The 24,657-nt window shown below is 31.1% G+C and overlaps 2 pseudogenes; both read right to left on the bottom strand.

The window, feature by feature from the left end:
* Nucleotides 1-16,507, bottom strand: part of LOC128174550 (multiple epidermal growth factor-like domains protein 10) — a 151,501-nt pseudogene extending 134,994 nt beyond the window's left edge.
* Nucleotides 16,508-20,719: 4,212 nt separating this feature from the next.
* LOC128174549 (multiple epidermal growth factor-like domains protein 11) overlaps nt 20,720-24,657 on the bottom strand; it is a 158,881-nt pseudogene continuing 154,943 nt past the window's right edge.

The following is a 24,657-nucleotide window of genomic DNA, read 5'->3' as shown; positions in this document are numbered from 1 at the left end:
TCAAAAAGATGCTTGTGTTTCTGATTGACATCTATGCACTTTTTGGAAATCTGGCCTCATTATCATGACGCAATTTTAGATTTAACTCGAAATTTCAGTCAATTATAAAATAATTGTTATCAAAATACATTGTATGACCATTGAATTGTGTTATTAACAATGTATATATCAAAATACCTTAAATAGTATTTCAATTTTGACACTTAATTGTGTCAATAAAGAATCATTAAGACGGTGTACATTTTGTTTTACTTACGTTTTAGATTGCTTCTTGCAAATTCTTCCAAAATTCTGTTGGAATTCCTATTGATACCTATTGCTCATCATTGTAAGCAGATCTATTTCTATATTCACATAAAGCATAATTTATTATTAAGACTTAAACAGGAAAAAATCACTAGCTGCGTCTTCAACTCCACACTTAGGTATATCAACGACAATTCATCAATTAACTATTGTTATTCTTATTTCGACTCGATATACATGTATCCCAGTGAACTTGAAAATAAAGGATACCACAAATTAAAGTCATTTGTTTCATATTTAGATATTTTTTAGACAAAAAAAAAAAACATTAATGGTAACCTAACAACAAAACTTGGCGATAAATGTAATGACTTTATATTTTTTCTATCGTCAACTTTCCAACAAATTCTAGAACGAGGCAAGCTACTGACAAACAAGTTGATAATGAAAGATTATCAACAGTCTCGATTAAAGTTATTATTTCGTTCAGTGCTATGGTCGGTACACCGACCATGTCAGTAAATAGTATCGTCTGCTAGGTCGAATGCTGAATGACGTTTTTCATACTTATTGTTAGGCCATTATCAATCAACATGTCTATGGACCTTCTTGTTTCCCAGATTACAACAATGAGCACACGGCGGTTCTGACCGGTCAGCAGAGGATGCTTACTCCTCCACGGCCTATGCTCCTACCTCTGATTTTTATAGAGGTCGGTGTTTCCGCTTCTCCTGTTTTGTAGTCTTCCTTTGGCTTTTGATTTACAACACTGTTTGTTATTGCCAAATCTCATATTAAAATTACCAATAAAAAATGAACGTTTCTATGAATAATTAGGCCAGCAGACCATCTTTATTTTTTGTTAATAATAAAGATTTTATTGCAACAAATAAGTTCAAAAGATTTGGTTTTAAATAATTTTTCTTTGCTTAAATTAAAAACTAATCGAAATGAAAATAATTTGTTTCATTTTTTATCACAGAATGTTATGAAAAAGCGCATCTTTACTAGTTTCATTACAAATGACACGCACTTTCATGTAACGTATGAAATGAAGACGGTGAATGCCAGTTCTACAATAAAATAAGTTTTAATATGTATCCTATTATTCTTTAAACACATTCAAAGTTCTTGATAATTCAGAATTGAAATCAACTACTAAAGGATATTTTTCCACTACATTAGAGTTTACACAATTTGAGGATCCGTGCATAGTAATCTCACAAACTGTAGCATTATAGTTCTCGAGAAAAACTTTTTAAAAACATTTTCAATATATCTTTATATGTTAAACTTTGAACCCCTCTTCGGTTCACAGTATTAGTCCAGTGGTAAACCTTTAATTATTTGGAATCTGCATTATTTAAGGATGATTGCATATTAATCTCACAGGCTGAAGCATTACCGGCACTGTACCAGTTATCGGCTAAAATTTAATGTTTTCTTGTCGTATTTTCTTATTTCTTGATATTTTTATAAAACTTGCCACACTTTAAATAATGAACTCCTTATTTATCAATCTATTAGTTTATATCAATTTTTAGAACCGCAAACATCTTGTTTTGTGATTTCTATCAGGCCTCGAATTTGCCGAGTTTTTACGATCTACTGTACCAGTTATCGGCTTTGTGATAATAACGTAGTAAAATCCCGGTACATGTTGATTTTATACTCTGCTAAATGAAATTTGAATTATGTCCCTGTTGGGGTCAGACTAACATAGTCGGGGTTGTGATACATTATAAACAAAACTCATAAAAGTATTCGTTTATTATCATACGGTAATTCATCAAATCGTACACTATTCAATACATAATTGTGCAATCAGGCGTTCAACTGCGCTACGAATCTCTCGGAAATTAATGAATTCCTTTTGTTTATACATGCTATTTGTATTGATATTATATGTCAAATCAAAGAAGGGCTATAGTAACGTTTCACAAAGATGTAATATTCTATTTTTAACTTATTACGTCATTTTCCCCACTGCTAAAAGTGCAAAGATGTAAAATCAGAGGTAAACAATGATCGTTTAAGCTTGTGTATAAAACATATTCAAGAAAGTTTTCAAGCAAACCTACTTTTCTTTATTCCAAAAAGACGACTGAATTAAAATATCTGGGATTGCCCCGTGTAATAAACCCGAACTCTCATTTTAGCCGATAACTGGTCTTAGCCGATAACTGGTACAGTACCAGTATAGTTCCCTAGAAAAAGATTTTTCAACATGATTTTTCAACATTTTCCCTCTATATTTATTTGCTAAACTTTGATCACCTTTTGGGGCCCAAGTATTAAATTGAGGTCACGGCTTTTATAATTTCGAATCTACACTATTTGAGGATGCTTACGTAGTTATCTGACGAATTGATGCATTGTAGTTCGCAAGACGATTTTTAAACATTTTCCATATATACTTCTACATTTAACTTTAAACTCATCTTGGGTCCCCAGTATTAGTCCAGGGGTCACTTTTTTAAAACTGTCGAACCTTCGTTATCCAAGGTTGTATGCATGATAGTAATCTCACAAATTGAAGCATTGTAGTTCTCGAGAAGACGATTTTTTTAACATGTTGCCTTTATATTTCTATAATAAACTTTGACCCCCAGTATTGGTCCGGGGGTCACGATTTTACCAGTTAGGAATCTACATATGCCAAGGATGCATACATAGAAATTCCACAAACTATAACATTTTAGTTCTTAAGAAGAAAATTTTTAAACGTTTCCTTTACATTATTTAAAATGTTTCAACTTTGAACCCCTCTTGGTGCCCCATCGATTGTCCGGGAGTTACGATTTTTACATTTAAGAATCTGCATTATTTAAGGATGTACATGTATGAATAGTAATATCCCAAACAGTTGCATTATAGTTCATGAGAAGAAGATTTTAAAACATTTTCCTATATATGTTAAAATCAAAACCCCTCCTGGGGCCATACTTTTTGTTCGGGGGTCTCGATTTTTACAATTTAGAATCTTCACTATATATACCACCTTTTGTGTAAATATTGGCATTTTTGGTGAAGTAGTTCTTGAGAAGAAAATTTTTAAAATTGTTCATATGTAGTTCTATGTTGAACTTTGAACCCCGCCTTGGGCTGCAGTTTTGGTCCGAGGGTCACGATTTCTACAATTTAGAATCTTCATTATACAGATCAAAGGCCGGAACGCCTACAAAGGCATCGAACTGACATTTTCTTTAAAATAGGTATCATTAATTTAAATTTCTGTACCAATAGTCTTATATCAAATAATATCAGACTAAAATATCTTGTGCAACTTTATTCGTACATATTATAGTATTTATTGCCAAGCAAACAACATACAAATACACATAAAACAAAAACAAAAGGCGAATAAAGCATTCGAATGTTTTTAAAAAATGGGATGTTGTTTCTTTTTTCAACATTTTAACAGATCCCAGGATACCAATATGTTCATTTGGCAGTGTCAAGGGTAAAAGTAAGAAATTTTAAAAAAATATTTCTTTCTAACAAATGCATTCGAATTTTCACAAAATATATATTTTTGAAAAACGTACTTTTCATAACAACAACAAATACCCCTCATTATTCGGGTTTTATGCTAATGAAGTATATACATCATTGTTTACTTTTTGGTCAGCATGCTCGAGTTTTTGGTAAGTAGAAAATTCGTTTTCTTGAATATCAATACTGTTCACAATAGTGTTCGGTTTTTCGACAGATTCGTCTACCTTTTCTTCTCGATTGCGGCATCTTGCAAGTACCTGTCTGGATCTGAAAGTTAAGTAAACTGACGTGACGTATTTTCAAATGTTACAAGAAAATACGATCACGATCGAGTGAAAAATAATTCGAGTACTAGTAAGTAACGTACATGAAAAACAGGTTGAGAAGAGCACTGACTGAAAACAATACGACAACGGTGATGATGGAATAAAAAGGAACTTGAACTGTAGTTTTCAAAACAGGTGGACCATAAGCTGCAAATGAGTATCATATACATGAACAAGTTTCTCTAATTTATACAGTTACATTATTATTAAAAAGAGAGAGAAGGGGGGGGGGCAATATTTCCTTTCCTTTTTACCTATACTCATTTCTTTTTGTTTATTTGTTTGTTAATTTGTGTTATTTTGTTTGTTTTTTTTATATACATTTTTAGATGTAAATTGTTTTGATTAAATCCTTGCTGAGCCACAAGGAACTCGGACCCAGTAGCAATTGTCCATTTTTAATTTTGTTTTATTCAATGTCATGTGAAGTTGTTTTTACTTTGTATATACTTTTTAAGATAAAAAAAGAAGGGAAATATCACATTACATGGATTTCGTCATATTGATTTCCAATTTTCTGGTCAAAATAATTTTGTCTTTTGTAATTTCAGCTGTCACTAACAAGCATGTACACGATCACTTTTATCTGATGTGTTCAGATTCTATTCCTTTCTCATATTCAAACGTAGTTTTGAGAAATCCCAACACCAATGATTATCTGTCCTTTTTAATTCAAATTGACATAGTCTATATATTAAACACTTTAAGAATTTCTAAAAATCAAAATTTAATTAACGCTATCATGTAACATTTCTAATTTGATTTTAACTGAACTAAATTAAAACAAAACGAGTAAATGTACAAACTTCACACAAAATCAGATAATTGTACAATTTTTAAAAAAAGATACAGTAAAACACGGTTAAAGCGAACACGCTTATAATGAATTGACGCTTACAGCGAAGTGAATTTCATTCCCAAAGTCTCTATTTCATGTTGTAAACCTGACGGATATAACGAATTACGCTTATAACGAAGTTAAATTGGTCGCATATGGGACTTCGTTATAAGCGTGTTTTACTGTATTTAGAATGGAATATTGTTATCACATTTTACATTACATGTATGCTGTTAAATAATCATACCATCATTCATTGGCCGTACAAGTGTCTTGTTCTTGAATTTATCTGTTGCTGAAAAAAAAACAAATGACCAAAGCCATATATATTTACATAAAAAGTTATTCATACATTTTTTTTTTCATGGTTTGGAGAAAAAATGCTACGCATGCACAGAGAGTACTAAATAAGTAAACATAAATCGAATAATATGCAATGTGAGAAATACTAACACCGATAATTTTCTTTCCGGTTTAATTGAATTTGCTATTATCTATTTAAAATACTTTAGGAATATGGAGCAAACAAACTTTACGCAACGCAATGATGTTACATTTCTGATTTGATTTCATATGAACTAAATTAAAACACATTGAGTAAATAGATTTACTTTTAACACAATCAGATAATATTGAAAATAAAAAAAATGATTTAGAGTTGGAATATTGTGATCACATTTTATATTACATGTATGCTTTTAAATAATCATACCATTATATGTCGACCAAGCAAGTGTCGTGTTCCTGAATTCACTTCTTGCTAAATAAAAAAAAAAAGAAATGACAAACGCTTATAATATTTAGAGATAGGTATTCATAGTGTATCTCCTGTTTGGAGAAAAAACACTACGCATGCACAAAGGGTACTGAATAAGTTTACGTAAATTAAACATATCAAATGTACGTACATTCAACACAAAGGTCTCCTTGAAAGCCGGAAGCACATCCGCGAGGACACTGACCGGTCACGTGGTTACATTTTTCTCCATACAGGTAGAGACAATGTCCACATGTCATAGAGCAATTAGGGCCATACGTTTTGTTGTTGCAAACTGACATTACATGAAAAAAAAAAAAAAAAAGGAATTTCAATTTTTTTTAATAACTTTAAACAAGTCCGAGCTTTACCGGACACCGGATATCTCATAGAATCATTTCTGGAATCGTTGACAAAAGTTTGAAAGTAGATAAACGTTAAGGAGACAGGAATGAAACATCTTTACAGTTTTTATCAATCGAAATGACAATATTGCATCGTATCATATAGCTTAAATTGAGTAGATTTTAAATAGATATGGGCTAGTCAGAATTTCATTTAACTTCCTGCAATCAACATTTTTTTTTTGAATGTGATTATGACCTTCATTTTAATAATTTTTTCTCTTAATTTTGGAGTTTTTGTCAAACAACATATACCTGTAAAATTTAGATTAGGAAAAAAAAATAAAGTTCAACAAACATGTTCAGTGAGAAAAAAATGTATGCATAAGGATGCCGATTTGCGTATTCAGCAGAGCAGGTATTTGCGAGCGATCTTCAAAACTCCCTATACATCTGACAACAATTTTCACGAGTGGTCGCAAGCACCCACTCTACTAAACACGCATCAGAGTCATAGGAAATGGCTACATACAGGCAGACATATTATCCGTCCCAATCGTTTAAATATACATGTAAGCATGTATTTCTTTTTGGCTTTTGAATCGGATTACTTCGTTTACAAAAAATTAGCATAATTTTAAAATTTGGTAAGAACATATTGAAATCTATTTGAATTGTATCTACAACTGTCATGTTTACGTTCATTCTACATAAGCCTGAGTGTACTATTTTTTCGTTACCAGTTTTGCATTGTCTCCCTTTATACCCGTCTTCACATCCATTTGGACAAGTACCATTTTTGTAGTCACATTGTTCTTTTTCGTAGCAAGCGCCACAGACTTTGAAGTGAAGTTTGGAAAAACAAAGATACATAAAATATCTCGAGCAATGAAAAGTATATATGCAAATGTTAGCTTACATACATCCAAGAGACTTAACTTTTATCAGTAAAATTAAACATTATACAATGTAAGCTGTACCTATGTTACACATAGATCCACTATATCCCGGAACACAGCTAACACAAGTTCCATCCACATTGTCACAGTCTCCACCCTTACAGTTTTCTGGACAAGGAGTGGAGCAGTTCTCTCCGTAATATCCTAAGGTCAGACAACCTATAAAGAAATGAAGCAAAGAACTCACCATATTAAACCGACTTAATTGATATGGTTACATTTCTCGACTTCTCTAACTAAAAATTGACGTTCCCGAAATATAAATGCTCTTAATACAACAATCAATATCTTATGTTTTATCATATTTTATTATACTATATTACTAGACTTTGACCTGTGCGTGCACGGGTTGATATTGCATAGATATCTAGGACATTTACGAAATAGATACATCGACATGCCGTATATTTTTGTCATTTATGTAACCAAAATTTAAGCCGACAATATTGCTATTTATTTCTCTGCACTCTGCTTAGAATAATCTTACTGTGTCTCGGGACAAGCCTTCACCAGTGCCTCCCATATACCAGTAATGTAATTAAAAAATTGCAGAATCGCTTCGAAACGATTTTGGAGGAAATCAATAAAGCTGCATTAAAAATAACAAACTATTCATAACAAACCATTTTGAAACTGTAAATACCTTTCATCATAAAATTTAATTCATATCAATAAAGAATTCAACACTTTTTCACCAATGTTAAACTTTTATTTACACACTATGCTGACGTTCGGAACTCTCGGGATTTTTCATATTAAATGCACTGAGTTAGATTTATCTTCAATATTTTCTTTGATGAAGAGAATATATAGGAAATTTTTAATGAAAATTTACACTATTTGTATTATCGTTTCTGAGTTTATGCATGCAAATGTGATACTGTGGAAACATAAACTAAAAAGCCTCCCATGATTTAGCGTGAATGTAATGCGCATGCGCAAGATTGTAAAATCCAAAAAATTCAAATGATATTCGGATTTTTAAAAAAGGAATTTTCGTTGATTATTAACTAGTGAAGCTTGAGTGAGAAAAAATTTAAAAAAAAATTGATAATCTTCAAGTACCAATGATGTTTAATATATAGAAAAGGAAAGACAGTACTCTTCCGATTTATCGGTATTAAAGCCCAAAAATTCGAGTCTATTATTTTATTATAGTAGTATGTATAGATAATGATGATAACGTTAAGACTATATACATGAACAAGTTTCTTTAATTGATACACTTACATAATTGTTAAAAAAAAGGGTGGGGGGGGGGGGAATATTTCATTTTCTTTTTACCTATACTCATTTGTTTTTGTTTGTGAACTTGTGTTGTTGTTTTTTGGTGTTTTCTTTTTTACATTTTAAGATTTAAATTGTGTTGAATAATTCATGGCTGAGCTACAAGGAACTAGGACTCAATAGCAATTGTCCATTTTTCCTTTTATTTTATTCAATATATTGTTAAGTTGTTTATTACTATTCATACAATTTTTAAAATAACAAAAATAAGGGATATATCACGTTACATGGATTTTGTCATATTGATTCACATTTGTTGGTGTCTTTTTTGGTCAAAATAATTTAGTCTTATGTAATTTCAGCTGTCACTAACAAGCATGTAAACGATTACTTTTATCTGATGTTTAGATTATATTCCTTTTTCATATTCAACCGTAGTTTTGGGAAATACCCAACACCAATGATTATTTGTCCTTCTTATCATCGTCTATGTAAATACTTTAAGAATTTCTAGAGATCAAAATTTAATTAACGCTATCATGTAACATTAGAAATTTCTAATTTGATTTTAACTGAACTAAATTAAAACAAAACGAGTAACTGTACATACTTCACACAAAATCAGATAATTGTACAATTAAAAAAAATATATTTAGAATGGAATATTGTTATAACATTTTACATTACATGTATGCTGTTAAATAATCATACCATCATTCATTGGCCGTACAAGTGTCTTGTTCTTGAATTTATCTGTTGCTGAAAAAAAAACAAATGACTAAAGCCATATATATTTACAGAAAAAGTTATTCATACATTTTTTTTCATGGTTTGGAGAAAAAATGCTACGCATGCACAGAGGGTACTAAATAAGTAAACATAAATCGAATAATATGCAATGTAAGAAATACTAACACCGATAATTTTCTTTCCGGTTTAATTGAATTTGCTATTATCTATTTAAAATACTTTACGAATATGGAGCAAACAAACTTTACGCAACGCAATGATGTTACATTTCTGATTTGATTTCATATGAACTAAATTAAAATACATTGAGTAAATGGATTTACTTTCAACACAATCAGATAATATTGAAAATAAAAAAAAATGATTCAGAGTTAGAATATTGTGATCACATTTATTATACATGTATGCTTTTAAATAATCATACCATTATATGTCGACCATGCAAGTGTCGTGTTCCTGAATTCACTTCTTGCTAAATAAAAAAAAAAGAAATGACAAACGCTTATAATATTTAGAGATAGGTATTCATAGTGTATCTCATGTTTGGAGAAAAAACACTACGCATGCACAAAGGGTACTGAATAAGTTTACGTAAATTAAACATATCAAATGTACGTACATTCAACACAAAGGTCTCCTTGAAAGCCGGAAGCACATCCGCGAGGACACTGACCGGTCACGTGGTTACATTTTTCTCCATACAGGTAGAGACAATGTCCACATGTCATAGAGCAATTAGGGCCATACGTGTTGTTTGTGCAAACTGACATTACATAAAAAAAAAAAGGAATTTCAATTTTTTTTTAATAACTTTAAACAAGTCTGAGCTTTACCGGACGCCGGATATCTCATAGAATCATTTCTGGAATCGTTGACAAAAGTTTGAAAGTAGATGAACGTTAAGGAGACAGGAATGAAAAATCTTTACAGTTTTTATCAATCGAAATGACAATATTGCATCGTATCATATAGCTTAAAGTGAGTAGATTTTAAATAGATATGGGCTAGTCAGAATTTCATTTAACTTCCTGCAATCAACATTGTTTTTAAATTTGATTATGACCTTCATTTTAATAATTTTTTTCTCTTAATTTTGGAATTTTTGTCAAACAAAATATACCTGTAAAATTTAGATTAGGAAAAAAAAATAAAGTTCAACAAACATGTTCAGTGAGAAAAAAATATATGCATAAGGATGCCGATTTGCGTATTCAGCAGAGCAGGTATTTGCGAGCGATCTTCAAAACTCCCTATACATCTGACAACAATTTTCATGAGTGGTCGCAAGCACCCACTCTACTAAACACGCATCAGAGTCATAGGAAATGGCTACATACAGGCAGACATATCATCCGTCCCAATCGTTTAAATATACATGTAAGCATGTATTTCTTTTTGGCTTTTGAATCGGTTTACTTAGTTTACAAAAAATTAGCATAATTTTAAAATTTGGTAAGAACATAATGAAATCTATTTGAATTGTATCTACAACTGTCATGTCTACGTTCATTCTACATAAGCCTGAGTGTACTATTTTTTCGTTACCAGTTTTGCATTGTCTCCCTTTATACCCGTCTTCACATCCATTTGGACAAGTACCATTTTTGAAGTCACATTGTTCTTTTTCGTAGCAAGCGCCACAGACTTTGAAGTGAAGTTTGGAAAAACAAAGATATATAAAATATCTCGAGCAATGAAAAATATATATGCAAATGTTAGCTTACATACATCCAAGAGACTTAACTTTTATCAGTAAAATTAAACATTATACAATGTAAGCTGTACCTATGTTACACATAGATCCACTATATCCCGGAACACAGCTAACACAAGTTCCATCCACAATGTCACAGTCTCCACCCTTACAGTTTTCTGGACAAGGAGTGGAACAGTGCTCTCCGTAATATCCTAAGGTCAGACAACCTATAAAAATGAAACAAAGAACTCACCATATTAAACCGACTTAATGGATATGGTTATATTTTTCGACTTCTCTAACTTAAAATTGACGTTCCCGAAATATAAATGCTCTTAATACAACAATCAATATCTAATGTTTTATCATATTTTATTATACTATATTACTAGACTTTGACCAGTGCGTGCACGGGTTGACATTGCATATATATTTAGGACATTTACGAAATAGATACATCGACATATCGTATATTTTTGTCATTTACATAACCAAGCTTTAAGCTTACAATATTGCTATTTATTTCACTGCACTCTGCTTAGAATAATCTTACTGTGTCTCGGGACAAGCCTTCACGAGTGCCTCCCATATACCAGTAATGTAATTTAAAAATTGCAGAATCGCTTCGAAACGATTTTGGAGAAAATTAATAAAGCTGCATTGAAAAAAAAACAGTCAAACTATTCATAACAAACCATTTTGAAACTGTAAATACCTTTCATCTAAAAATTTAATTCATATTAATGAAGAATTGTACACTTTTTCACCAAAGTTAAACTTTTATTTACACACTATGTTGACGTTCGGAACTCTCGGGATTTTTCATATTAAATGCACTGAATTAGAGTTATCTTCCATATTTTCTTTAATAAACAGATTATACAGCAAATTTTCAATGAAAATTTACACGTATTTGTATTATCGTTTCTGAGTTTATGCATGCAAAAGTGATATTGTGGAAACATAAACTAAAAAGCCTCCAATGATTTAGCGTGAATGTAATGCGCATGCGCAAGATTGTAAAATCCAAAAAATTCAAATGATATTTGGATTTTTTTAAAAGGAATCTTCGTTGATTATTAATTAGTGACGCTTGATTGATATAAAATAAAAAAAAATATTGGTAATCTTCAAGTACCCATGATGTTTAAAATATATAAAAGGAAAGACAGTACTCTTCCGATTTATTCGTATAAAAGCCCATACATTCGAGTCTATTTTTTTAATATAGTAGTATCGATAATGATGATAACGATGATAACGTTAAGAATTTTTAAAGGAGCTTAAACTTTGTGCGTTTCATCTGAACTAAATGTTATGCATATACTTTCTCTGTACATGTCCTTCAAAATACATCTCAATGAACGTAGACGCGGAGAGTGTTTTCAATATGCGTATTAAGAAAACATTAATAAGAAATATAGGCCTCACCTTGTCTACATAGCAAACATTCTTATAACGTTATGCACCAGGGGTATTTTGTTAATAATTTATGTTTTAAGCGTTTTAGCCTTAAATTATGGATTTTAAAACACTATTTAGGACAACTGAAATATTTCTCTTTTTTAAAAAAGAAAATAAAGAAGTCAACAAATTACGTGGTAGTATATCTACTTCAGAATTCTAGACCTGTATGATTTTTTGTCGTAAACTCTTATTAAGGAAAGAAAACTCCTAAGTTTAAACTCTCAAAATTGGCCTCCTTCATCTCTTAACAGAGCTGTTCTTTTCATTGAAGTAGGTACAATGTACATGTTTCACAACCATCCAGCCTTCTTATTGATAACCACAATGCTTTTACGACGTTCTATCTATTCAGAGTCAAATATAGCCATAAATGTGTTGATAATTGTTGTAGTTTTTGTCGTATTAGTAAACATAACATATTAAACGTATTATACTTTCAAAATCGATGTTTAAAAGTAATAATAAACATATCGGGAAGTAAATTCTTGACAGCTGTCTACGTGATACGGTTCACAACTTCTATAAAGTAGAGGAAGAAGTAATGAATTATTCTAAAAAATTTGTTTTTATCAAAAACGATGCATAAATAAATCATTCTCTTATATGAATAACTAAATTTGATTAAACTTCAGGCTTGAATAAAATATGGACTAAAAAACTATATGGTATACTTTTTAAAAATGCAAAATCTGCTCTACATATTCATCAATTCTTTAATTAAATAGATTCTTTAAATCTTACCATAAACTTCAACCTCACACAGTTCGTTAAAGGCGTAAGTAGAATATCCAGCAGGGAAGGGACGATGAGTTCTGTTGTTGTAGTAAATGACGTATCTCCCGTGCATAAGGCATGTTACACTGATAGGGTTGGGTATTGTGGCTCTGGTATAGTTGTTGTCCTTGAAACACAGTTTCCAGTCCTTTCTGTAGGTGGTGTTCGATACATAGATTGAAAATCCCAAGAATCTACTCTTCAAGTAGTCGTTTTGATCTGTTAGTTCAAGAACAACGAAAAAGAACTTATTTTAGTGTAGAATAGTTAAGGTTTATCAAATTTGTAAAACGTAGGTCTTAAAAATATACAAACTCAAGACTCTGTACAAGAGAAATGTGTATGTTTGTGTAAACACGAATGAGGGGATGGGAGGGTGAGCATTTTTAGTATAGAATCAATTCTATACACTGATATATGATTTGAAGATTTTCTTGCATCCCTATTGATAAGGAACATGCTATTAATGTCATCTGACCTTGTTTAGTGGCATCGAATATTGTTTGTAATCATCTTTAAGGCTTATTATCCGTCGTTTTTATACGTAGTGCTGTTTGATAGAAAATGCCTAACACACATTACGCATATCAATAATTTTGTGACAGGTTTTAGTAAGCATCATAAAACTTTCGCATAAATCACACAGGATGAGGCTGTGAATGTTCATTAATTGAAAGGAACCTTATAAGTCCATAAAAGGATGCCATTTCTTTTAAACATTAAGTTATGTTTCAGTTACAGTACTTTGTAAATGAATCAATCAAGCAACCCAATTATGTGTCTCAAGTATTCAAACTGAACAAATATGCTTAACATAAATATCTCCAGATAAATAATATAATATGAACACCCTTCATTTTCACTTTGTTAGCAGATAAATACCCCAAGCGACATTTTCCGTCCTGTATTGTATAAAAACGTGATGCACGTTTCGAACTCCTCCCAGATCTACCCTCCATTCTGCTATTGATCTACTATTTTCTGATATTGCACACTGTCCTCCAGCCGGAGACAGATCTGACCGACGTCCGTCAACAGCCAAGAATGCATTCCATGGTGTGCCGTGAAAGGGATAACGCTGTCAGGCAGGTCTATTCAGAGCTATGTTTTCTGTAAAACGTCAAAAAGTAGACTTTCGTAAATGTTACCTTATATCCGGGTCGTGTCTGATAAGCAATCTATCGAAGAATACAGTCTTCATTTCGGGGGGAGGGGGGAGAGGGTGTTAAATGAAAGCTTATGTATTCATGACTTTGTGCAAGATAGAGTTGTGATTAGATAAGCTGGAATGGAAATGTTAAGTTGCATGCATTTTCTGCGTTGTTCTTTATACCCTTATCGGTTTATCAATTTTTTTTGTGCATTGCATATCCGGTTATCAGAATTTTTGGCAAAGACAAACACAAATTTTCTTGTCAAAAAGTATTGCTTTACAAGATAATTTAAGAACATTCTATGTTTTTTTTTAAAGTTTATTTTAGATATGAAATAAAATTATTAAACCTTCTAGTATTTATTCGACAATATGAATTACGATAACTTATATGACTATATATACATGTGTGTATACACATATATGGAAACTTTATGTGTATACACATGTCTGGAAACATAATAATGATAATAGACCAACTTTCATTAACTTCCATATCTCAAACCATCGGATAACTAAAAGTTTTTACTGACCATTTTCGAGATAGCACATATTAACGCTGGTCCATTCATTCACAGAATAAAATTGATGCAGTAGGAGAATTTTCGACATCTTATTAGATAATATGTCATAAACGAAAAAAAAACAATATCAATATATATTTAAAACATAAATTGTAACAGCAAGCTTTTTAAAATCTATTTACAATATCAAAGTAGAAAATAAAATGTCAGTGATTATACAGCTGCCTTTCATTTTGAAGCATAGATAAACTGAAGTATTATATTATTTTAAGTCGAAAAAGCCCGGCATTTAAATTTACCATTTAAAAAGACGGATGTTTACTGTTTTGAACGTGCATGTGCCTATATGTGTATACTTTGTGGTTATTAAGTATACTCACTGACTTGTACATGCGAATTAACACTTTTTAATACTCATGTGTTTTTATTAGTTTTAAAAGTTTGCTTGAACAGACATGTATTTCCTGGTTTTAAAAATACCTAGAAGATGTAAATAATATGACAACTTTATTTTACATCAGTTTCCTTGTTTTTGTGATATTATGATAATGTTTCACATAATCTGACGGGGTATTACATGCAATACATAATATGCAATAACATCATTTTAAGGAAAAGCATATCATGATATCCGGGATATTTATCTGCACATAGAGTTTGCATGGAAATCACAACGAGCTTTGTTAGTCACTTTTTTTACGTATGAGTATGGTACTGTATAAAGGGAAATATTCTTCCACGTTTTTTTTTCGCCCCTTTCGCCCTTGTTGTCAGCGGGCGAATTCAAGTCTAGGCGAATTTCAGTGTTTCAAATTATTTCTTTTTAAACATTCTTGGTCTGGGCAAATTAAAGACGTGGCGAAACTATTTGCAATTGTAGCGAAAACTACACGGGACAAAAATAACCCTGTATATTATATTCACTTCGTGTCAGAAACTCAAAGCATTTGAAATGTATTAATTTTTGTTACATTGTTTAGAAATATTGTTTGTGAAATTTCTGTGTTTGTGTGTACTGACCAATTCTGAATTTACGAATATAACGAACTTAATTCGAGTCCCGTAAAGGCGATAATAACGACATCTTTTATAACAAATTTATATACTTTTGCATGTAAAACTTAGAAATAGCAATAGACATAATTCTTAATATGAGTTTAAGTTCACAAACATTTCTTCATTTTCTATCCAGTTATTTGAGGTTTATAGAAAGAGTTTTTTATTTCATGTCTCAGTTAGAGCAAATCAGAAATAAACACATATATAGCAAATCGCTTAACTTATTATAATGAGTTCGTAATACGGATATGAAGAATTGTGAATGTAACGAAGTAAATACAGGACTTCGTTATAACCGAGTTTTACTGTATTACTATTATGGAGGTTGAATGGTCAACTAATATCCCTTTGGATGTTCTTTAACTTTTAGAAATTATTTATTTTAGCCATTAAATGTTGAACTTCTTTATTTTTTGCAAATGTAAATTTCTACCTGTTTTATTTTTCTCATCAAAGAGAGAAATTAGTATAAGCTTTTGGCTTGTTTCCCAGTCGTATTGTATACTTTGTCAATTGGTTGTACCTGCCAATAATATTAAGTCGACAAATATTGTTTTAAAAAAAATATTGTTGCATGAATAAAAAAAAAAGTATTTTAAATCCATTCACTCACCATATGTTTTCACAGTCCAAAAATATTCGATGAATAGGGCTAGCCAAATCATATCATTCCAGTATCGAAAGTTACTGTAATTGGGCCTAAAGTGGAATGTCGACCCTTAGTTTAGAAAACAAAAATAAACATGCTTTATGAGGTACCTGGAATATTCAACATAAAGCTTATCAAGCTAATGAATTATAAAATACAACATAAGTGCATCTAAAACAATGTGTGGTTTAACTGTACCAGTTTTTAGATGTAGTAAATACATGCCGCTTTAAAAGTCAAGTTAAAAAATAATTACCTTTAATTAAATTTGCAATAAATAAAATTAAAACTTAGGTATCAGTTAAGCTTGTAACTAGTTAGTATAACAGATGTGCGTGACAGTGTAGTTACAACGTTAACACAACAACTATAACCTACGTTCAATTTCGTAATGAAATCTTAAGTTCTGATTCATCAGTTGAAATCTGTTTAAAATCATTTTGATTCAAGTAAGAATTTTATAAGAAGAGAAACATACCAATGTTGCCACCGAGTTATCTAACTCAATGAACCCTTCAGAAAGAGACTGTATTATGCACATACATCTTTCTATAAGCAATTATATTGTGACCATTACCCTCTTCCTGTACATATATCTAAGTGGTGCTTTAATATAAAGATGCTATTTTAGTCATGGTGATTCGTTCTATGCATATGTACTTAGCAGTTATTTGGAGTATACATTAAATTCATTCATTCGCTTTCAAAACTTTAAAAATGACACATAAAGTATATCTGTACAGTAAGATATCAAAAAGATGCTTGTGTTTCTGATTGACATCTATGCACTTTTTGGAAATCTGGCCTCATTATCATGACGCAATTTTAGATTTAACTCGAAATTTCAGTCAATTATAAAATAATTGTTATCAAAATACATTGTATGACCATTGGATTGTGTTATTAACAATGTATATATCAAAATACCTTAAATAGTAGTTCAATTTTGACACTTAATTGTGTCAATAAAGAATCATTAAGACGGTGTACATTTTATTTTACTTACGTTTTAGATTGCTTCTTGCAAATTCTTCCAAAAATCTGTTGGAATTTTTTATTGATACCTATTGCTCATCATTGTAAGCAGATCTATTTCTATATTCACATAAAGCATAATTTATTATTAAGACTTAAACAGGAAAAAATCACTGGCTGCGTCTTCAACTCCACACTTAGGTATATCAACGACAATTCATCAATTAACTATTGTTATTCTTATTTCGACTCGATATACATGTATCCCAGTGAACTTGAAAATAAAGGATACAACAAATTAAATTCATTTGTTTCATATTTAGATATTATTAAGACTTAAACAGGAAAAAATCACTAGCTGCGTCTTCAACTCCACACTTAGGTATATCAACGACAATTCATCAATTAACTATTGTTATTCTTATTTCGACTCGATATACATGTATCCCAGTGAACTTGAAAATAAAGGATACCACAAATTAAAGTCATTTGTTTCATATTTAGATATTTTTTAGACAAAAAAAAAAACATTAATGGTAACCTAACAACAAAACTTGGCGATAAATGTAATGACTTTATATTTTTTCTATCGTCAACTTTCCAACAAATTCTAGAACGAGGCAAGCTACTGACAAACAAGTTGATAATGCAAGATTATCAACAGTCTCGATTAAAGTTATTATTTCGTTCAGTGCTATGGTCGGTACACCGACCATGTCAGTAAATAGTATCGTCTGCTAGGTCGAATGCTGAGTGATGTTTTTCATACTTATTGTTAGGCCATTATCAATCAACATGTCTATGGACCTTCTTGTTTCCAAGATTACAACAATGAGCACACGGCGGTTCTGACCGGTCAGCAGAGGATGCTTACTCCTCCATGGCCTATGCTCCTACCTCTGATTTTTATAGAGGTCGGTGTTTGCGCTTCTCCTGTTTTGTAGTCTTCCTTTGGCTTTTGATTTACAACACTGTTTGTTATTGCCAAATCTCATATTAAAATTACCAATAAAAAATGAACGTTTCTATGAATAATTAGGCCAGCAGACCATCTTTATTTTTTGTTAATAATAAAGATTTTATTGCAACAAATAAGTTCAAAAGATTTGGTTTTAAATAATTTTTCTTTGCTCAAATTTAAAACTAATCGAAATGAAAATAATTTGTTTCATTTTTTATCCCAGAATGTTATGAAAAAGCGCATCTTTACTAGTTTCATTACAAATGACACGCACTTTTATGTAACGTATGAAATGAAGACGGTGAATGCCAGTTCTACAATAAAATAAGTTGTAATATGTATCCTATTATTCTTTAAACACATTCAAAGTTCTTGATAATTCAGTATTGAAATCAACTACTAAAGGATATTTTTCCACTACATTAGAGTTTACACAATTTGAGGATCCGTGCATAGTATTCTCACAAACTGTAGCATTATAGTTCTCGAGAAAAACTGTTTAAAAACATTTTCAAAATATCTTTATATGTTAAACTTTGAACCCCTCTTCGGTTCACAGTATTAGTCCAGTGGTAAACCTTTAATTATTTGGAATCTGCATTATTTAAGGATGATTGCATATTAATCTCACAGGCTGAAGCATTACTGGCACTGTACCAGCTATCGGCTAAAATTTAATGTTTTCTTGTCGTATTTTCTTATTTCTTGATATTTTTATAAAACTTGCCACACTTTAAATAATGAACTCCTTATTTTTCAATCTGTTAGTTTATATCAATTTTTAGAACCGCAAACATCTTGTTTTGTGATTTCTATCAGGCCTCGAATTTGCCGAGTTTTTACGATCTACTGTACCAGTTATCGGCTTTGTGATAATAACGTAGTAAAATCCCGGTACATGTTGATTTTATACTCTGCTAAATGAAATTTGAATTATGTCCCTTGTGGGGTCAGACTAACGTAGTCGGGGTTGTGATACATTATAAACAAAACTCATAAAAGTATTCGTTTATTATCATACGGTAATTCATCAAATCGTACACTATTCAATACATAATTGTGCAATCAGGCGTTCAACTGCGCTACGAATCTCTCGGAAATTAATGAATTCCTTTTGTTTATACATGCTATTTGTATTGATATTTTATGTCAAATCAAAGAAGGGCTATAGTAACGTTTCACAAAGATGTAATATTCTATTTTTAACTTATTACGTCATTTTCCCCACTGCTAAAAGTGCAAAGATGTAAAATCAGAGGTAAACAATGATCGTTTAAGCTTGTGTATAAAACATATTCAAGAAAGTTTTCAAGCAAACCTACTTTTCTTTATTCCAAAAAGACGACTGAATTAAAATATCTGGGATTGCCCCGTGTAATAAACCCGAACTCTCATTTTAGCCGATAACTGGTCTTAGCCGATAACTGGTACAGTACCAGTATAGTTCCCTAGAAAAAGATTTTTCAACATGATTTTTCAACATTTTCCCTCTATATTTATTTGCTAAACTTTGATCACCTTTTGGGGCCCAAGTATTAAATTGAGGTCACGGCTTTTATAATTTCGAATCTACACTATTTGAGGATGCTTACGTAGTTATCTGACAAATTGATGCATTGTAGTTCTCAAGACGATTTTTAAACATTTTCCATATATACTTCTACATTTAACTTTAAACTCATCTTGGGTCCCCAGTATTAGTCCAGGGGTCACTTTTTTAAAACTGTCGAACCTTCGTTATCCAAGGTTGTATGCATGATAGTAATCTCACAAATTGAAGCATTGTAGTTCTCGAGAAGACGATTTTTTTAACATGTTGCCTTTATATTTCTATAATAAACTTTGACCCCCAGTATTGGTCCGGGGGTCACGATTTTACCAGTTAGGAATCTACATATGCCAAGGATGCATACATAGAAATTCCACAAACTATAACATTTTAGTTCTTAAGAAGAAAATTTTTAAACGTTTCCTTTATATTATTTAAAATGTTTCAACTTTGAACCCCTCTTGGTGCCCCATCGATTGTCCGGGAGTTACGATTTTTACATTTAAGAATCTACATTATTTAAGGATGTACATGTATGAATAGTAATATCCCAAACAGTTGCATTATAGTTCATGAGAAGAAGATTTTAAAACATTTTCCTATATATGTTAAAATCAAAACCCCTCCTGGGGCCATACTTTTTGTTCGGGGGTCTCGATTTTTACAATTTAGAATCTTCACTATATATACCACCTTTTGTGTAAATATTGGCATTTTTGGTGAAGTAGTTCTTGAGAAGAAAATTTTTAAAATTGTTCATATGTAGTTCTATGTTGAACTTTGAACCCCGCCTTGGGCTGCAGTTTTGGTCCGAGGGTCACGATTTCTACAATTTAGAATCTTCATTATACAGATCAAAGGCCGGAACGCCTACAAAGGCCTCGAACTGACATTTTCTTTAAAATAGGTATCATTAATTTAAATTTCTGTACCAATAGTCGTATATCAAATAATATCAGACTAAAAATATCTTGTGTAACTTTATTCGTACATATTATAGTATTTATTGCCAAGCAAACAACATACAAATACACATAAAACAAAAACAAAAGGCGAATAAAGCAGTCGAATGTTTTTAAAAAATGGGATGCTGTTTCTTTTTTCAACATTTTAACAGATCCCAGGATACCAATATGTTCATTTGGCCGTGTCAAGGGTAAGAGTAAGAAATTTAAAAAAATGTTTCTTTCTAACAAATGCATTCGAATTTTCACAAAATATATATTTTTGAAAAACGTACTTTTCATAACAACAACAAATACCCCTCATTATTCGGGTTTTATGCTAATGAAGTATATACATCATTGTTTACTTTTTGGTCAGCATGCTCGAGTTCTTGGTAAGTAGAAAATTCGTTTTCTTGAATATCAATACTGTTCACAATAGTGTTCGGTTTTTCGACAGATTCGTCTACCTTTTCTTCTCGATTGCGGCATCTTGCAAGTACCTGTCTGGATCTGAAAGTTAAGTAAACTGACGTGACGTATTTTCAAATGTTACAAGAAAATACGATCACGATCGAGTGAAAAATAATTCGAGTACTAGTAAGTAACGTACATGAAAAACAGGTTGAGAAGAGCACTGACTGAAAACAATACGACAACGGTGATGATGGAATAAAAAGGAACTTGAACTGTAGTTTTCAAAACAGGTGGACCATAAGCTGCAAATGAGTATCATATACATGAACAAGTTTCTCTAATTTATACAGTTACATTATTATTAAAAAGAGAGAGAAGGGGGGGGGGCAATATTTCCTTTCCTTTTTACCTATACTCATTTCTTTTTGTTTATTTGTTTGTTAATTTGTGTTATTTTGGTTTTTTTTATACATTTTTAGATGTAAATTGTTTTGATTAAATCCTTGCTGAGCCACAAGGAACTCGGACCCAGTAGCAATTGTCGATTTTGTTTTATTCAATGTCATGTGAAGTTGTCTTTACTTTGTATATACTTTTTAAGATAAAAAAAGAAGGGAAATATCACATTACATGGATTTCGTCATATTGATTTCCAATTTTTTGGTCAAAATAATTTTGTCTTTTGTAATTTCAGCTGTCACTAACAAGCATGTACACGATCACTTTTATCTGATGTGTTCAGATTCTATTCCTTTCTCATATTCAAACGTAGTTTTGAGAAATCCCAACACCAATGATTATCTGTCCTTTTTAATTCAAATTGACATAGTCTATATATTAAACACTTTAAGAATTTCTAAAGATCAAAATTTAATTAACGCTATCATGTAACATTTCTAATTTGATTTTAACTGAACTAAATTAAAACAAAACGAGTAAATGTACATACTTCACACAAAATCAGATAATTGTACAATTTAAAAAAAAAATACATGTATTTAGAATGGAATATTGTTATCACATTTTACATTACATGTATGCTGTTAAATAATCATACCATCATTCATTGGCCGTACAAGTGTCTTGTTCTTGAATTTATCTGTTGCTGAAAAAACAAAACAAATGACCAAAGCCATATATATTTACATAAAAAGTTATTCATACATTTTTTTTTCATGATTTGGAGAAAAAATGATACGCATGCACAGAGAGTACTAAATAAGTAAACATAAATCGAATAATATGCAATGTGAGAAATACTAACACCGATAATTTTCTTTCCGGTTTAATTGGATTTGCTATTATCTATTTAAAATACTTTAGGAATATGGAGCAAACAAACTTTACGCAACGCAATGATGTTACATTTCTGATTTGATTTCATATGAACTAAATTAAAACACATTGAGTAAATAGATTTACTTTTAACACAATCAGATAATATTGAAAATAAAAAAAAATGATTTAGAGTTGGAATATTGTGATCACATTTTATATTACATGTATGCTTTTAAATAATCATACCATTATATGTCGACCATGCAAGTGTCGTGTTCCTGAATTCACTTCTTGCTAAATTAAAAAAAAAGAAATGACAAACGCTTATAATATTTAGAGATAGGTATTCATAGTGTATCTCCTGTTTGGAGAAAAAACACTACGCATGCACAAAGGGTACTGAATAAGTTTACGTAAATTAAACATATCAAATGTACGTACATTCAACACAAAGGTCTGCTTGAAAGCCGGAAGCACATCCGCGAGGACACTGACCGGTCACGTGGTTACATTTTTCTCCATACAGGTAGAGACAATGTCCACATGTCCTAGAGCAATTAGGTCCATACGTGTTGTTGTTGCAAACTGACATTACATGAAAAAAAAGGAATTTCAATTTTTTTTACTAACTTTAAACAAGTCCGAGCTTTACCGGACGCCGGATATCTCATAGAATCATTTCTGGAATCGTTGACAAAAGTTTGAAAGTAAATGAAATTTTAGGAGACAGGAATGAAAAATCTTTACAGTTTTAATATTGCATCGTATCATATAGCTTAAAGTGAGTAGATTTTAAATAGATATGGGCTAGTCAGAATTTCATTTAACTTCCTGCAATCAACATTATTTTTAGATTTGATTATGACCTTTATTTTAATAGTTTTTTCTCTTAATTTTGGAATTTTTGTCAAACAAAATATACCTGTAAAATTTAGATTAGGAAAATAAATATGGTTCAACAAACATGTTCAGTGAGAAAAAAATATATGCATAAGGATGCCGATTTGCGTATTCAGCAGAGCAGGTATTTGCGAGCGATCTTCAAAACTCCCTATACATCTGACAACAATTTTCATGAGTGGTCGCAAGCACCCACTCAACTAAACACGCATCAGACTCATAGGAAATGGCTACATACAGGCAGACATATCATCCGTCCCAATCGTTAAAATATACATGTAAGCATGTATTTCTTTTTGGCTTTTGAATCGGATTACTTAGTTTACAGAAAAATAGCATAATTTTAAAATTTGGTAAGAACATAATGAAATCTATTTGAATTGTATCTACAACTGTCATGTCTACGTTCATTCTACATAAGCCTGAGTGTACTATTTTTTCGTTACCAGTTTTGCATTGTCTCCCTTTATACCCGTCTTCACATCCATTTGGACAAGTACCATTTTTGTAGTCACATTGTTCTTTTTCGTAGCAAGCGCCACAGACTTTGAAGTGAAGTTTGGAAAAACAAAGATATATAAAATATCTCGAGCAATAAAAAATATATATGCAAATGTTAGCTTACATACATCCAAGAGACCTAACTTTTATCAGTAAAATTAAACATTATACAATGTAAGCTGTACCTATGTTACACATAGATCAACTATATCCCGGTACACAGCTAACACAAGTTCCATCCACAATGTCACAGTCTCCACCCTTACAGTTTTCTGGACAAGAAGTTGAACAGTTCTCTCCGTAATATCCTAAGGTCAGACAACCTATAAAAATGAAACAAAGAACTCACCATATTAAACCGACTTAATGGATATGGTTATATTTTTCGACTTCTCTAACTTAAAATTGATGTTCCCGAAATATAAATGCTCTTAATACAACAATCAATATCTTATGTTTTATCATATTTTATTATACTATATTACTAGACTTTGACCAGTGCGTGCACGGGTTGACATTGCAAATATATTTAGGACATTTACGAAATAGATACATCGATATACCGTATATGTTTGTCATTTACATAACCAAGCTTTAAGCCTACAATATTGCTATTTATTTAACTGCACTCTGCTTAGAATAATCTTACTGTGTCTCGGGACAAGCCTTCACCAGTGCCTCCCATATACCAGTAATGTAATTTAAAAATTGCAGAATCGCTTCGAAACGATTTTGGAGGAAATTAATAAAGCTGCATTGAAAAAAAAATAGTCAAACTATTCATAAAAAACCATTTTGAAACTGTAAATACCTTTCATCTAAAAATTTAATTCATATTAATGAAGAATTGTACACTTTTTTACCA

The sequence above is a fragment of the Crassostrea angulata genome, chromosome 2 (assembly GCF_025612915.1).
Source record: "Crassostrea angulata isolate pt1a10 chromosome 2, ASM2561291v2, whole genome shotgun sequence".
Classification (NCBI taxonomy): domain Eukaryota; kingdom Metazoa; phylum Mollusca; class Bivalvia; order Ostreida; family Ostreidae; genus Magallana; species Magallana angulata.
Note: the sequence above shows the minus strand (reverse complement) of the source record. Positions and strands in the feature narration are given on the sequence as shown.